Raw genomic sequence first — 16,455 nt, forward strand, 5'->3', positions numbered from 1 at the left:
ACTCTTAATCGACTAAGCCATCCAAGTGCCCCAGGATCTTTAAATCATTGGTACAAACTCCAGAAACAGAAAAAAGGAGCAGAGCCAGCAATCCTAAACCATGTTTTGTGGTCATGGTTGATACAGCTCCAGCACTGGGTGGCAACCAGTGGGGAACGAAACCGCCCGGTTGGGCGCACAGGTGGGGTCCGGCCAGCAGAGGGCGCGCAAGGCGCCGTCCACCCCGCCGAGCGGCCCGCCGGGCGCTGGGACTCCGGGCTTCCTGGCGCGCAGCCTGCGGCGGTCCCTGGCGCGGCGACTGCTGCGGGCGACTCTCCCGCTGGGACTCGGGCACCCGGCCACCGGGCAACCCGGCCGAAGCCGGCGCGGGTGATGGGCCGGGATTGGAGAGCCCGCCTCCGATTTCTGGGGAGACACTGAGGCATCAGGTAACCGAGCGGCAGCCTGCGCCCCGCGCTCACTCCCACTGACCCCGGGGCCCCTGGCCACCGCACGCTCCTTTCTGCGCTGCGTTCTCAGAAGAAAAGGCGGGAAGGGAGGCGCGAGGAGTTGGCTGCAGCCCTGGAGGGAGACCCTAGGTGTGGGGGCCAGAACAGGAGCGATGACACTTAGACTCTACCAAATTTAGAGACGCCCAACTGTGCTTTTACTCCGCCACGTGTCCTAGCTTTGCACTGACCTTTCCCCTCCCCGGAGAAAGAGTGGGCCTGGCACCAGCCTTTGCTCAACCCTTCCCATGGAAAGTGCCCGCCTGCCTCCCTTTCCCTTCCCTGTGCTACTCAGTCCCTCCCTCCTGACCCGATCCTAGTGCCTAATAGCTTCTCCATTAGGAGCTTGGATGTCTGCTAGTTGCATCCCCAGCTCTTCCAACCTTTGAAAATCTACAAAATGGTTCAGAAGACGTTGGCAGCTGTGAATTTGAGGTTCGGAGTGGGGACAGTTAAAACTGTGATTTTTGTACCTTTCTTGTGCCTTTGGCCCCCTCTAAGATTTGCCTGATTTATTAACATCTGAAGTAAAAATATGTTCTTCCTCTTCCGCTTTTTGAATCCTTTTATAAGGAGGAAATCAAGTGATGAGAAGAGGATGGGGAATCAGTTCCCCTTATTCAAGTCCTGACTATAGATATACACTAACATATGATCATTGGGCCTGGGGGTTTTTATGTGTCTGTTTATTTACATATAAATCATCTGGTGACATACAGTGAACATTCTGGGGAGATTCATTTTGAGGAGATGTAAACATTTTTTTGAATAGAAATGTGTTTTGACACTTGGGTCTGCCCTGGTTGCAGTGTGTATATCGTTTGATTTGAGGGCCCTTGTCCCTGCCCTGAAATACCAAACCCTTGTCTGTCATTGTGCCCCCAAATTCTACTATGGATGTTTATTTCTTTTTGTTTACGGTCTTAAAAGTCTCTAAGAGTTCCCCCTCAGAAATCAAAGTTACCAAGGGAATGATGACATCATAATACGTTATTGAGGAAGAGCCTGCTCTGGGATTCAAGAAACAGGGCTCACTTCTGAAGGCCTACGTGCAGTATTTGGCTCTGGGTCCAGTTCTGCTGCTAATTGGCTATGTGACCTTGATTGTTCAATTTGTTTAATCTCTTGGAATCTTGTTTACCTCACTTCAGGGAGGCTGGAACTAATAACCTTCATCTGTTGGCCAATGAGTGCTAAATATGGCAATCAATCTTCGTCCCCATCTTCCTTGACCTACTAGCAGTATTGGACCAAACTGGTCATTCCCTTCTTAAAATGCTTTCTTCTTGAAGTTTCTTGAAGTTTCCCTCCTTCCTCCCTGCCTACATCTTCTCAGTCTCCTTGACTGGTCCTCTTTATCTCTAAAAGCTAGGGTTTGCAGTGTCCCAGGCCTCTTGTTGGACTTGCTTACCTTTAAAAAAAATTTTTTTTTTTTTTACTTTTATTTATTTTTGAGAGAGACAGAGAGAGACAGAGCACAAGTGGGAGAGGGGCAGAGAGAGAAGGAGACACAGAATCCGAAGCAGGCTTCAGGCTCTGAGCTGTCAGCACAGAGCCCGACCTGGGGCTTGGACCCACAAACCATGAGATTGTGACCTGAACTGAAGTCGGACGCTCAACTGACTGAGCCACCCAGGTGCCCCTGGACTTGCTTACCTTTTAAAAGGCACTCTCTTGGGGCACCTGGGTGGCTCAGTCGGTTGGGCGGCAACTTTGGCTCAGGTCATGATTTTGCGGTCCGTGAGTTCGAGCCCTGCGTCGGGCTCTGTGCTGACAGCTCAGAGCCTGGAGCCTGTTTCAGATTCTGTGTCTCTCTCTCTCTGACCCTCCCCCGTTCATGCTCTGTCTCTCTCTGTCTCAAAAATAAATAAACGTTTAAAATAAAATAAAATAAAATAAAATAAAATAAAATAAAAGGCACTCTCTTCCATGATATTTAACATCACTACTTTGATGGACTTCACATTTATGCCTCCAACATGGACTTGTCCTCCTCTGAAATCCATATTAAGAAACCTGGCTGCCTTCTTGGCATCTTCTGTAAAAGCCATCTCAGAAACATCATGTTTAAAGCTGAACTTTTGATCTTAACCCCCAAATCTGCTGCTTGCCACCCTACCCTTCCCCCCACTCCCCCCACCCCCCATCTTGTCCATCTCAATGACAACCCTGTCTTTCTCTGCTCAGGCCAAAACCCTTGCAGTCAAACTTGCCTTCCACCTTCACTCCAGTCTATACCACTGTCCCTCTAGTTGGACTATAGCAATAGCCTCCTACCTAGTCTCCCTGGTTTTTCTCTTGCCCTTCTGCGGTGTATTCTCCTCATAGCTGCAACAATAATTCTGTTTTGTTTTGTTTCATGTTTTTATTTATATTCTAGTTAGTTAACCTGTAGTGTAATATTGGTTTCAGGAGTAGAATTTCATAATTCATCACTTATATAGAACACCCAGTGCTCATCACAACAAGTGCCCTCCTTAGTACCCATCACCCATCTAGCCCATCTCCCACCCACCTCCCTCCAGCAAACTCAGTTTATTCCCTATCATTAAGAGTCTTTTATGGTTTGCCCCCTTCCCTCTTTTTCACCCCCACTTTCCCTATGTTCATCTGTTTTGTTTTGCAAGAGTAATCCTGCCAGTCAGTCATGTCCTGTGTTGGATGAAGACTGTCCAATGGCTTATCTCATTCAGAGTAGAATCCAAAGTCCTTACAGCGACCTAAAAGTGTGATATATTTTCAGATTTGTTTCTGGCTTCATCTCTTTCTTGTTCCTCACTACTTGCTCACTAGCATTGCTGGCACACTGACCTCTAATATGCCAAGCACATCTCTGTCTTGGGGACGCTTATTAGTGTAGACACTTACTAGTCTTTCCATCTGAAACATTCCTTCTCCCAACAACCCATGGTTGGCTCCTTCACTTCCTTCAGGTCTCTGCTCACTCAAATATCATCTTATCAAAGACACTTACCCTTGATTACTTGATATTCAATAGCCACATTCAACCCTATCCTTCTTGGTACCTCCTGACCCCTCACCTTACATTATCTTTCTCCACAACACTGGCCAGCTGACAAATATTTGTCGGGCTTGTCTCTCTCTCTCTCTCTCTCTCTCTCTCTCTCTCTCTCTCTCTCTCCTTGTCCCCTCCACAGAATGTAAACTCCAAAGAGGGAAGAGATTTGGACAGTTTTTATTGCTGCTGTGTCTCTAGTGGCTAGAACAGAGTTTGGCATATGTCTTAGTCCCTTTGGGCTGCTATAATAAATACCACAGACTGGGTGCCTTATAAACATCAGACATTTATTTCTTACGGTTCTGGAGGCTGGAAGTCTGAGACCAGGGTGCCATTATACGTGAGTGAAGGCCATCTTCCCGGTCACAGACTTCTGCTATGTTTTCACCTTTTGGAGCTCTGGGGGGCCTGTTTTATAAGGGCACTAATCCCATTCATAAGCTGAGCACTTCCCAGAGGTCCTACCTAACACCATCACCTTGGGCATTAGGACTCAATGTATGAATTTTGTTGGAGACACAAACATCAGCATGAAAGGTTATCGACACAGCTTTATTGAATGAATGAGTCTAAAAGGTGATGTTTGTAATATTTAGATCACAGGGCTAAACTGAAGATCATATTGTGAAGCCATTTTGTATGCTTAGTAGCACACAAGGTAGTTAGAGAAACTTTGCTTCAGACCCAGGTTACATACGCACAAATAGTGTGAACTTCTCAGAAGGTCCATTTTCCATATTTGTGGAATGGACAAAGTATAATACCTTGAAAGTTTATTGTATCAGGCAAAACATAAGTGTACGTGAAACATTTGACTGTGAGGAAGCTAAAAAACAGCAGTTTTGATAACTTATGTGTGAATGTGTTTTGTAAGCTATAAAGTCACACATATACATATAGCATTAATATTACTGAGGACATTGTATGCAGTATACTGTAATAAACTTTTCAAAGTGAATGATTTCAGTGTTCATAGCATAATGCAAATTAGAAAACAAAAAATTAGTAGCATCTATACCTCATACCTGTAGGTTCTAATGGAAATGATTATCTGACATCCTATTGTTCCTGCGTAATTTTCCCTTATCCTTTGGCCTTGCTATGCCTAAGAAAGCAATATATATTCTTATCATCTCAGTCTCACAAAACCACGCAAATTCTGCCGCTTAACTCACAAGTAATCCAAGTAATGATCTGGTGAGAAGCTGTCAGATTGCCATTTCTTCAGCATGGTCCTGCCCTATGAGTACTATTTATTTATTAAAAAAAAATTTTTTTAATGTTTATTTATTTTGAGAGAGAGAGAGAGAGAGACAGACAGACAGAGCGCAAGTAGGGGAGGGGCAGAGAGAGAGGGAGACACAGAATCCAAGGCAGGCTCTAGACTCTGAGCTGTTGGTACAGAGCCCAATGCAGGGCTCCAATTCATGAACTGTGAGATCATGACCTGAGCCACCCAGGTGCCTCTGGTACTGCTTAGTTCAGCACACAATAATAGAACATAGAGATTTAAAGGGGAATATGACATGTCTTTGTGTTATAGTGTAATATAACTCAGGGTCTTGTGGTATAGTGTAGGCCAGTTTTACAAGGTGTATAGAATACAAACTGTTTGAGGACAAGAAGTAAGTGAGTTCCTACCACAAATAGAAGACAGCAGGAAGTCAGATCGCATACTGATTATTTTTTTCATCTTGAGTTATTTTTTCCTTGAAAATCCAAAGGTGTAGGCCGTATTCTTGAGACTGGGTTAGCTCTGACACCTCTAGGGCACAGAAGGTTGTAAGGTGGGGAGACCCTGAGACCCAGGCCCTGTTCTGAATTCTTGTCGTTGAGATTTAAGAATTATAGATTACAGGACTGCTAGATAAATGAAGGCAACTTCAGAGCTTCCCTGGAAGTTCCTAAGCAGTCCTGCTTTGGTTGCGATGTACCCTTTCCCTGGTTTACAGCCCCCTTCTCAGTAATTTTACAGGCTCAGAATGACTTTAAGAATCCAGGTAATCTGTTAAGCTTTTCCTAGGTCCACACCCCCACCAATCTCACAGCCCCGCCTCCCCGGAAGCCCCGCCTCCCCGGAAACCCAGCTCCAACAAGGCTGGGTTCTTGAGTGGATGACCAGGGTGGACCATGTGGTCATGAGGACATGATCCCAACGTTTGAGGTCTCAACAAAGTAGAGTTGTCCTAGACCTGCAGTGTGCTTGACATTACATTTGCAGAAGGGATTTCTTCATTGAAGTTGGCCGTGGCCTGGAAATGTGTTTACTTTTTAATGAAGTATAAAGGCTTTGTAAGCACTCACAGGACTGGACCAGGTTTTTTTCATATTTGCCTGGCACAATATATCAGTTATTTATCAATTGTACATAGGTTTATTCCTCAGGAATATCTATTAGTCTCATATTTATTCATCAGGAATTCTGGAATATCACCATTGTTTGAGCTATTTTAGTTTGACATTGACTCATCAATAAATATTTCTTGAGCAGTGTGCTGGCCCTTGGGAATATAAAACAGAATACTACCTATTTCCTGAACCCAAAATAATTTCTATTAGTCTTTATTTATTTCCAGACTTACACCAAGTCCAACATGTTGTTTACCTTAGTTAAAAAAAACCCCAGGACTCTCAACAAGAAACGAGAACTTTTCTTTTCTTTTCCTTTTTTTTTTTGTAAATATAAACCATAGAAAAACAATTTAAGATGATTATTTCTATCTTCTTAACTCTACTTTTTTTTTTAAAGTTCTGATTAACAGTGTACGATTAAGTTCATTCGTTTAGTTGTTCAGTAGACCTTGGGCTCACAGTTTGAGGGGGCAAAGTGGAAGCAAACTCTGACCCCACAGAGTCACAGAGGGTGACTTTAGTGAGGACATCTTGCAGCCCTTGGGGGAGGATCCTCCAGCGAGGTCCCCTGCTGCTTTGGCTTCCTTTTACCTTCTCTTTGGGCTTTGGGCTGCTTGCAGGTTCCCATCACTGCAGGGCAGACAGACTGCAGCTAGTTCTGCTCCTTCTGGAAAATTTCCACTGTGTTTTATACTTGTCAGATGACTTTTCTCAAGAAAACAGATTTCATGAGCCACTCTCTTTGCTCCTGGACTGTTGAAACCCTGGCAGATATGATTTAAGAATCTGAACAAAAAACATTTAAAAGTACATGACACTAATTTGCAATGCAGCGTACGTCTCCGTCTTGGATTTTACATCGTCTCTGAAGCCTACGGTGGTCATTTGAGTTATCCATCAGCCACAAAGCAGGCTTTGTCTGATTTTTGTGGTATCCATTTGTTCTTGTCTTCCTTGTCTCTCTTACCACAATATTCCCACGATCACAAATACATCCACTTGTGCCCTGTTTGAATTTCACACTTTTACTAAACATCTTGACATGAAATCACAGAGTGAGATTTTTCTTCCTTCCCCGAAATCACTGATGAAAAGATTCTGTTCTGTGTGTGGTCTATAGAATGGCTCAGTTGGAGACGGGATGCACAATGTTTCAATGGATGGTACAGCTCTTCATCTCAAAGCAGTTGCTGGTGACTTTTCTGAGCTCAAGTGTCCTGGAGAAATCACATAAAATTAATTATAAGACCATTTATCTTTCATCTTTGTCTTTCATCAATTTCTCCTTTTATTTTAATGGGTTTTCTATATATACATCACCTCATGTCTGTTTACTCTTTCATAGTTGTAAAAACCATCCCTCTCTCTTGCATTATATGGGGGAAAAGTATAAATGACTATCTCAGTAATTATTTAATTCGTATTCTTCTTATTTCTTATTCTTAATTAAGAATTAATTTTTAATTATATATTTTATGTATTTACATAAGGCTTTGCTATGCCAAGGTCTCTGATCTAGTGAAACAGTTTCATCTGTGAAAACCTTATAAGCCTTTATAAATTTCCTACAATTTTAGGACTTTCCACATGACAGAATAAAGGATTCTATGGCAGTTAGTAAGAAATTAGAGGCTTACATAATCCTTGGGTATGAAAAATGAGAGATGTGATGTGAAGAAACCTTTAGAAGAAGAACTGTTTTGAAATGTACTTTCTTACTCGTTCAAACATTAATTCAACCAGCTTTTGTTAAGTGCCCGTTAAGTACAGTGCTGGAGACTAGGGACACCACACTAAGACAAAGCCCCTACCTTTAAACATACCACTGGTTAGGAGGACAAAATATTTTATGTTTGCATTTTTCTGTAGATTTGTTGCTTGTTTTGTACTTTGGGAATTGCCTTTGAATGAGGTTTTTTAACAAGGAAGTAATTTGAAGACAAATTATTTTCGAATGAAGGAAGGAGGAAAACTAGAGGCTTGGTAAGAGCAACTTTCTCTTTGACATCTCATATTTACATCATACTGAAAGCTGTGAGGGGCAGTGTTGATTTTCGCCTGAATTGATCATGAGCTTAGAATAGCAAAGAGGATTTTACACTTGATGAATTGGCAATAGATAATTTCTTTTACAAAAAATCCTTTCCATTCGAAGGAAATAATTTCTGGAGAGTACTGGGAAATGGGAAAATCTTCTGCCACTGCTATAGATACTTTTCTGTTTTCTTGTCTTTTCTGTTACCCTATAATAATTTACTTTTCCTTCAGTTAGCATGGTTAAGTATGTGGATTATCATCCCAATATGGCAGGGCTTGAATGTAAAGTACAAGACAAAAAACAAAAGAAAAACAAACAAACAAACAAATTCATTAAGGGAGCTGGCTGACGTTTGATTTCAGCTCAGGTCAAGATCTCACAGTTTTGTAAGTTTGACCCCCACATTAGGCTCTGCGCTGACAGCACAGAGCCTGCTTGAGATTCTCCCTCTCTCTCTGTCCCTGCCCCCACTTGCACTCTCTCTGTCTCTCTCAAAATAAGTAAATGAACTGAAAAAAAAAAAAAAAGCTCATTAAGATATAAAGGATTCCCTAGGGTTTCCCCAGGTTCTGTATTTGGTTAATGTAAAAGAAATAAGATTTTACTCGTATACTTTTCAATTTTGTTTACATTATTGTTAAATTTTAAAAAGTAAATTACACTTTGTGCTTTACTTCTAGTTTTTCAGCTGCTATAGGGAGACAAGCTGGATTATTTGCTTTTCTATTTTCTTTCAGAAATAACTATGTACCTGCTAACTGCTGAAAAAGTAAAATCGTCTGTAATCAGTTTAATAAGCATGTAACCATACTTTGTGGGATAATTACACAAGACAATGTTTCTATAAGTGACTTATTTTAAGACTTTACAGTGTTAGGTCTTCTCATTTAACAGAAGATGTGCCATATATATATATATATATGTAATTTGCAATGCAGTGTACGTCTCCGTCTTGGATTTTACATCATCTCTGAAGCCTACATATATATACATGTATATGTATATGTATATGTATATGTATATGTATATGTATATGTATATATATATATATATATACATATACATATGCACACACAAGGAAACTATACTTAAGGAAAGCTTTGTTAACATTATGCTATCATATATAGTACATGATAAATATCTTAGTCCTAACTGTGAAATATTGATTAGGACCAGTGGATTTGATTTCCTTATTTTATTTATTTATTTATTTATGAAATAACCCTCCCCCTTTTTTAAAAGTTTATATATTTATTTTGAGGGAGAGAGAGAGAGAGGGAGAGAGAGACAGGGAGCCAGTGGGGAAGGGGCAGAGGGGGGACAGAGAATCCGAAGTGGACTTTGTGCTGACAACAGAGAGCCTGATGTGGGGCTTGAACTCACAAATTGTGAGATCATGACCTGAGCCGAAGTTGGTTGTTTAACCGACTGAACCATCCAGGCGCCCCTTGATTTTCTTATTTTAACATTTAAGGCCTAGAAATTGGCCTAAAGCAGGGAATATCCCAGCAGAAATTCCATTTAGATGAGAAATCCATTTAAATTATTCAGCTTGTTGGAGAATAGCAAAGGTCTTACTATAGCTATGTCAACAACTTTGTGATAGTTTATGTAAATAGCTGCTTTTATTTGGTAGAATTAACTAAAATAAAGTCATAGGAACATAACTAATTATCTAATTTGTGCTTTAAACTATAGTTTGACTGCAAATGAGGTACTCTGGAATGACTTCATCACCTATGATAACTCTTAATCTACCCTTTTGGTTTCCTGCATCTGTTTCCATAATCTCTCAATTTAGGAAACACCATTGGCTTCTCCTGAGAATTGGTGTAGGAATTCGGTGATGAATGCTCAGGGCATGGATAGTGTTGGGAATCAGAGGTTTTATTACAATTTTGAAACTAAAATTAAGAGATCACAAAGAGAAGTGATCAGTCTGTTTGATTTTTATCACTTTGGGGATAATGAAAGTTCAGTTTCTTTGGAACACTATGTTAGATCTTTCCACTGATTGATTACATTTTCATCTTCACCTGGAATTAGTTCTTTTCAAATAACGTAAATATTGCTATTAATATTTAAGATAACCTTGTAAGTAATTAAAAGATTGATTCATCTGAATTGTTATCTTTGAGTTAATTAGATGCATTTTATAGTGGATAACACATTTGTTTTTATATTTTAGGACTTGAGCCGTGTTCCTGATTTTATACAGATACCATTGGGGGTATAGCTCAGGGGTAGAGCATTTGACTGCAGGTACCATGGCTCCATATATAAAGGACATTCGCTAGAATGGTAATTTGAAAAATATTATATTATTTTAATTTAAAATATTTAAATAGCCAATGGTGTTTATATATATTTTTATAGTAAATATTTTAAATATTAAATAATCTTAATTTCCTGTATTCAGCAGCATATCAAATATTAAGAATGAGAAGATATATAGATCTGTCTATCTATATATTCCTATATCTATATATCCTTATTTACAGCTATAACTATATATAACTACTTGACTGATGTAGTCACTAGAAAGTAAACAATTACATAACTCAACATTTGATAGAGCCTTATGAACCATCTGGATATGGTTCTGAAGAAAGAAGGCAGTTGTCAGTAGATGAAAGAATATTTTAAAACATAGCCCCTGTTAACCCGCCAGCATATTTGGGTTGATTTCCAGTCAGAGAGTTAAAATTGTACTGGCTGTTTGCTCTCCTCCCCCTGAGTCTTCTGTGGCACAGGGCACATCTTATTAGGACATCTTCCTGGAGTCAGGATAGAATTTGTAGCTGTGGAACCATAAAATCTGCTGACCATACTTGAACCAAATCCAAGACTCTGGCCTCATTTTCATAGTGCTGTGGTTTATTGTGCTAACCAAGAAAGCCTTTTGCAGTTGGATACTAGGTAACTCGAAGTGAGTTATTAGGTATTACTGAATACCTCTTCTTTAAGTATTAAAAATGTGTCTCCAATTAAAAAGGATAAATCCCTTAGAATTTGTTATTGTTCAAAATATTTAAGCTGAAGAGCTTTGAATAATTAATTGTATGTAGTTACTACGTACACTTTAGTTTTACTGTTGATGCATTTCACAATACTTGAAGAGTTGGGTCTGTATTTTAAAATATGATTGTTATCCACTAGGAGGAGCTATATCCTCTTTTAAAAAGTTAGTTACCCAGAGAAAGAGTAAAGCAAAAAGAAAGCAAGGTGTCAAGCGAGACTTACCCAAGCTTATATGAACCTCAAGTATTGGTGATAAAGATGTTACTTGTATATTATCTTTCACTTTGGAATCATGAAATGTCAACTGATCCACAAAAGTTTATACTGCTCTTGCAGACATGGAGCTAAAACATCATAGGACAAACAAGAGCCAAGACATTAGTGCTTCTTAGATGAGAGGGTAGAAATACAAAGGTTTAGGGGAAGGAGTTTCCTTCAGCAGAAGTAACAGTTGAAGCTAGGATTGGGAAGGATTTCTGTAAGAGGGATGCGAATGGGTATGAAGGAGAAGCAGGGTAAGTTAGGAAAGAGGAAAGAGGAGGGGTGCTGGAACCAACAGATGAGGGGTGAGGGGAGGGGAAGGGGTGAGCTGTTGCAGAGACCGGGGAAGAACCCGGATGGTGCCATGTCACCGGAACCCACAGAGGGGGGACTTTTAAGAACATGCTAGTGGAGTTGGGGGAGGAGAGCGGGGGTGAGTTCCGATGTACCTGAGTAGGTAGAGGAGAGTGAAAACACAAAAAAAGTGTTGTGCTTGGTTAGAAAGAGGACTAGTGGGTATGAGTTAGAATTACGTACACCTAATAATCATTCTTTGGCCGGTTAATAGGAGTGGTTTAGCAGATCATTCAAAGCTCTCCAGATACTGTCTGATGACCCTTGTCATTAACCACACATACAAATCCATACAGAGTGTGACACCACAGATGACAACAGACAAGGAGTGGGAAGACAGGGTCTTCATTCTGCCTGTGTCACTAACAAGCTTAATGACCCCACACAAGTCACTTGACCCTTGTGTAGTAGTATAAAAATAAGAACCCCTTCTTTAAGAAGGATACAGACGAATAAAAATACACAATCTAGGGGTGCCTGGGTGGCTCAGTCAGTTAAGTGACTGACTCTTGATTTCTGCTCAGGTCATGATCTCCTGGTTGACAGATTGAGTCCCACGTGAGGTTCCACGCTGGGCACGGAACCTGCTTAAGATTCTCTCTCGCCCTCTCCCACTGCCCCCACAAAATAATAAAAATTTAAAAAAAATTAAAAAATACACCTTCTTCATAGAAATAAGACAGCCCTCAAAGCTTTGTCCACAGTAGTGGTCACAGCTCATAACTCTGAACGTGTACACACAGTACCTTTAACGGGCCCACTGTGAGAGATGCCAATGGCTCTAGGAAGATAAATCTAATTATAATTAGCAGATCTGTTCTGTCCATGCTCAAATAGTCAACTGATTTTGTGTGTGTGTTCCTGACAGCTAGTGCTGTTATTACAAGTATCCAGGGACCTGCAAACATGTTTGTATTTCACAAGTGGGATTTGCATCTTTCACATTCCATAGGGAGCCAAACTCAGATAGTACTAAGGAAATGGCGCCGGTAAAAAGCATGCTGTTCTCCTGAAACGTGTGGCTTTTCAAATTGAAGGGTTAATAAAAGGATTTCTTTATTTCATTTCTCTTCCTGTTATGATACAGAATGTATCGCCTGCAGCAAAATCCATCAGCTGGAACCAAAATGTTGGTAAGAGTAGAAAGGTAGGTACTGACTTATACTAAATAACCTCATGTTTGTGAGCAGCACAATTTCGGTGTAAACTTCTATGTCCAAAGAAGGGTCCAGAGTCATTTTAAACACTGCCTTCAGTGAATCAATAGATCTTCAATACCACTTCGGTAGTTTATAAACATACTACTAAAAAAGTAACTGCCACGAATGAATTTGCTGCCAGCACTATTCATGGATGTATATTTTTAAAATATTTTTTGAACTTTATTTATTTATTTTGAAAGAAAGAGAATGTGTGTGAGCAGGGGTGGGGCAGAGAGAGGGAGAGAGGGAGAGAGAGAGAGAGAGAGAGAGAGAGAATCCCAAGCAGTCTCCGTATTTTTGGCATGGAGCTCGATGCGGGGCTCGAACTCACAAACCCAGTCACCCCAAATTCGTTGATATATTTTAAGTATGATGTAACATTAGCATGTGACAGTCTTCAGCGTACATGATCCCAGTGTGGTGACAAACATGTTAACTCTTATCCAGGAGAATTCCGCTGTAGACCTGTTTTTCTCTTATGGAAAGGAAAATATCCCTAAGGAGATTTTAATCTGTTTAATTTGTTTATAGAAAACAAATATCAATACAGTAATACCTTGAGAAGCAGACCCCCGCCTGGTAATATCAGTTTGACCTTTGTTGCCTAAACCCTGGCTGTTCCCTGTTGTAATAGTAACTGAACACAATATAAAATTTACTTGTCATGTATGTTGCATATATGTTTTATATTCCATATTCCATAATGTAACACCATATTTCCCATTGGTGACTTAAGAATGGAGCATTCCCAGCTTTAACCTTTGGTGGTGAAGTTGTTTTTTGGCTTTGGCACCACGGGTGCTGTGGGCAGACCTCAGAGTGATAGAAAGTTTCCTCAATACTTTAGAAGCTCTGCAAGGTGATTACGTGCTCTTTTCATGAGTAACCATATCTATGTCACTTCAGCTGGTGCTATGGTAGCTGACACAATTTCAGGTGCTTTGTTTATATTCTTCAACTCTAGCCTGACCTCCTTTTTTGGGAGGCCATAGAGATCACCCTGTAACCATGTTCTCTCCAGTGTTTTGGTGCTTAGCCTGAGGAAACATGCCCACATCAGGAGTCCCTGAGCACATAATTTCTGGGGGGAGAAAAACAACAAAACTCATGTATTTCAGGAAAATGTATTGGCAACTTTTATTCTTAACTTTGACTTAATGGGAAGCGTGACTCTTTACTGGACGTAAATTGCCAGGGTCCAAAGCCCACGTGTTTCACCACTCGGCCTCACTCAGCCTTTCATTGGTTCAGATTCCTTGCCTATAAAATAGGGGTTATAATACCTGCTTTACAGGGTTATTTGGAAAACCAAATGAGACATTGTATGAAAAGTGCCTGAAACAGAACACCTTTTTCAATGCATGTTATTAATTTCTTTATTCCAATAATGAAATGTATAGGATTCTCCTTACATATTACATGTTTTTATGTTTTAGCACATATAATAAAGAGTAGGCTCTCCATGAATAAAAGTTTAACATAGCTTTTTGCAAAATATTTATAGAAGGAAACTCTGTAAAGATCGGTTATCATAGATATGGAGAGTGGGAAGAAATTGCCAGACACCATTAACAGGGTGAGTGTGTACTTTTGGTAAGGTCTCTTCTTTTATGTTCTTTATTTGTCCCTCCCTCCCCCTCTCCCTTCCATCCTACCTTCCTTTGGCATGTAGTTGGACACATGTGGCTTCAAAGCATTGATAAAACCTTTCTCCCAAGTTGCCCAGTAATAGTAGAAACTCAGGAGTGTCAAAAGGACTTTCTCAAGAACCACCATAGTTTTAACCTCCTGGGTCCAGAGTAAAGGAAGCAGAAATTCTCTGAGAACCATAGCAACTACAGTGGTGTCCCTCTGGTATATCTAAACCAATAGCAAGACAGAAAAAGGAATTCAACTTTAACCCTCGGTGGTTAAAGATTGTTGGTTGTGAGAGGTTCGAAGGATGGGGTCTCCACGTACTTCATACTTTGGTTGCTTTATTGAGCACAACCGGGAAGGTACAGGTGTGTGCCATAGTCTGGGGACACACAGGTAAGTAAACATCTGCTCCAGCCCTTGAGGAACAGATCATGTAGCTAGAAGGGAGATGTATTGTGATCTTCTGTCTGCCTCTCCCTGCACCATGAGCTGCTTGTGAGGTGGCGTCCTTCTTCTTGCTTCTGAATGCCTCGTGCCTGTCTGTCACGGGGCCTATCCACAGAAAGCTCGCAATAAACAGATCCTGATCAAAATAACTAACTAGTGATTTAGGCCGAGAAACTGAAAGTAGATTTCGGAGTGGCCAACACTTGGCTTGTAGAAAGCCTCCGGTCATTTTTCAGTGCCATTCAATTTAACATAACACATATGCCCTACCTATTTCTGTCTCTGTTTAACCACAGATGTTACAAGGTCTAGTGGAAATTCTTCCTCTTGCACCACCTCTGCAGCATTCATGCAGCACTTACTTCATTCCTGGGGCACTTGGTTCCCAGCTAGATGACATAACCAAACTCCCTCCACCTGTGTCCCTGGCTTCTGGTCACAGCATCACTGTACCTCATTGCCGTGCAGTACATGTTGAGCCTAATGAAAGATGGTGGGTGGATCACGGAGATATGATATCAAGAGAGGCTGTAAAAATGCAGTTAGGCAGGAATAGGATCGAGCCAAGAGCAGACTAGCAGGTGTTTTGAGAGTAACAGTTAACTTCATTTTACATAGAGGAGCTCCTTCAAAACAATAGTGATGAGCTGATAAATAAAATGGGACCTGAAATAAGTGGACATGTTAGTTCTCAAAAACAGTTTATTATTTTTTTTAAGGAAGGGAGGAAGGAAGACATCACAAGGAAACCTTTGTGTCTGAGCCTAGGGTTCATTGTGGGGGAACAGCATCTCCCCTGAGAATCTGTGATTATAGACCTGCCTTCACACAGGTTGGTGTTCAAATGTATACTGCTTTCATAGGTGGGGAAGATTGTAGTACAAGTAATTTATTTGGTAATTTACTTACAGGAGTTTATGGTTGCTAGTATCACCAAGGCATCTGGCAGAAAAAAAATCCAAATCCAGGATGTCTCCTTAAAAGAGGCTGCTCCAGGGGCGCCTGGGTGGCTCAGTCGGTTAAGCGGCCGACTTCGGCTCAAGTCATGATCTCGCGGTCCGTGAGTTCGAGCCCCGCATCGGGCTCTGTGCTGACAGCTCGGAGCCTGGAGCCTGTTTCAGATTCTGTGTCTCCCTCTCTCTCTGACCCTCCCCCGTTCATGCTCTGTCTCTCCCTGTCTCAAAAATAAATAAAACATTAAAAAAAAATTTTTTTAAAAATAAATAAAAATAAAAGAGGCTGCTCCACAGATAAAGCCTCATCAAACCTAAAAGGAGTCCAACATTTTAAAACATATGTAATAATGTCTACAGAATTCATAAATTGGAATGATTCTATGCAGAATGGAATATGCATGTTGAAAATGTTTGAAGAGGTAAAGATGGTGTAAATACCTGAGCAAGGAATAAGGAAGATTCAGAGAAGGTCTAGATGGATTTGAATAAAAACCAAATGAACCATTGAATAAAAACCAAATGAATGTGTTAATTAAATGTATAATCACTGAAATAAAAACTAAGTGGACCAATCAAACAGCAGACTAGGTACAATTAATGGAAGACTAAAGAACTAGAAAATGGATCTGGGAAAATTATCCAGAATGCAGCCCAGGGAAAAGAGATGGAAAATGGGAGA

At 40.7% G+C, this 16,455-nt stretch overlaps 1 protein-coding gene across 3 annotated transcripts in view; it reads left to right on the top strand.

Annotated features, from left to right (window-relative positions):
* Window positions 1-230: 230 nt before the first annotated feature.
* Window positions 231-16,455, top strand: part of LRAT (lecithin retinol acyltransferase) — a 120,243-nt gene continuing 104,018 nt past the window's right edge. For all 3 annotated transcript variants that reach the window (XM_081795576.1, XM_081795577.1, XM_078445671.2), the window contains exons 1-5: window positions 231-428; window positions 10,086-10,198; window positions 12,637-12,680; window positions 14,240-14,311; window positions 15,540-15,652. The gene's annotated coding sequence lies outside the window, so the exon portion shown is untranslated. The remainder of the gene's footprint in view (window positions 429-10,085; window positions 10,199-12,636; window positions 12,681-14,239; window positions 14,312-15,539; window positions 15,653-16,455) is intronic.

Source organism: Panthera onca, chromosome B1 (genome assembly GCF_046562875.1).
Source record: "Panthera onca isolate mPanOnc1 chromosome B1, mPanOnc1 haplotype 2, whole genome shotgun sequence".
In the NCBI taxonomy this organism is placed as follows: Eukaryota; Metazoa; Chordata; class Mammalia; order Carnivora; family Felidae; genus Panthera; species Panthera onca.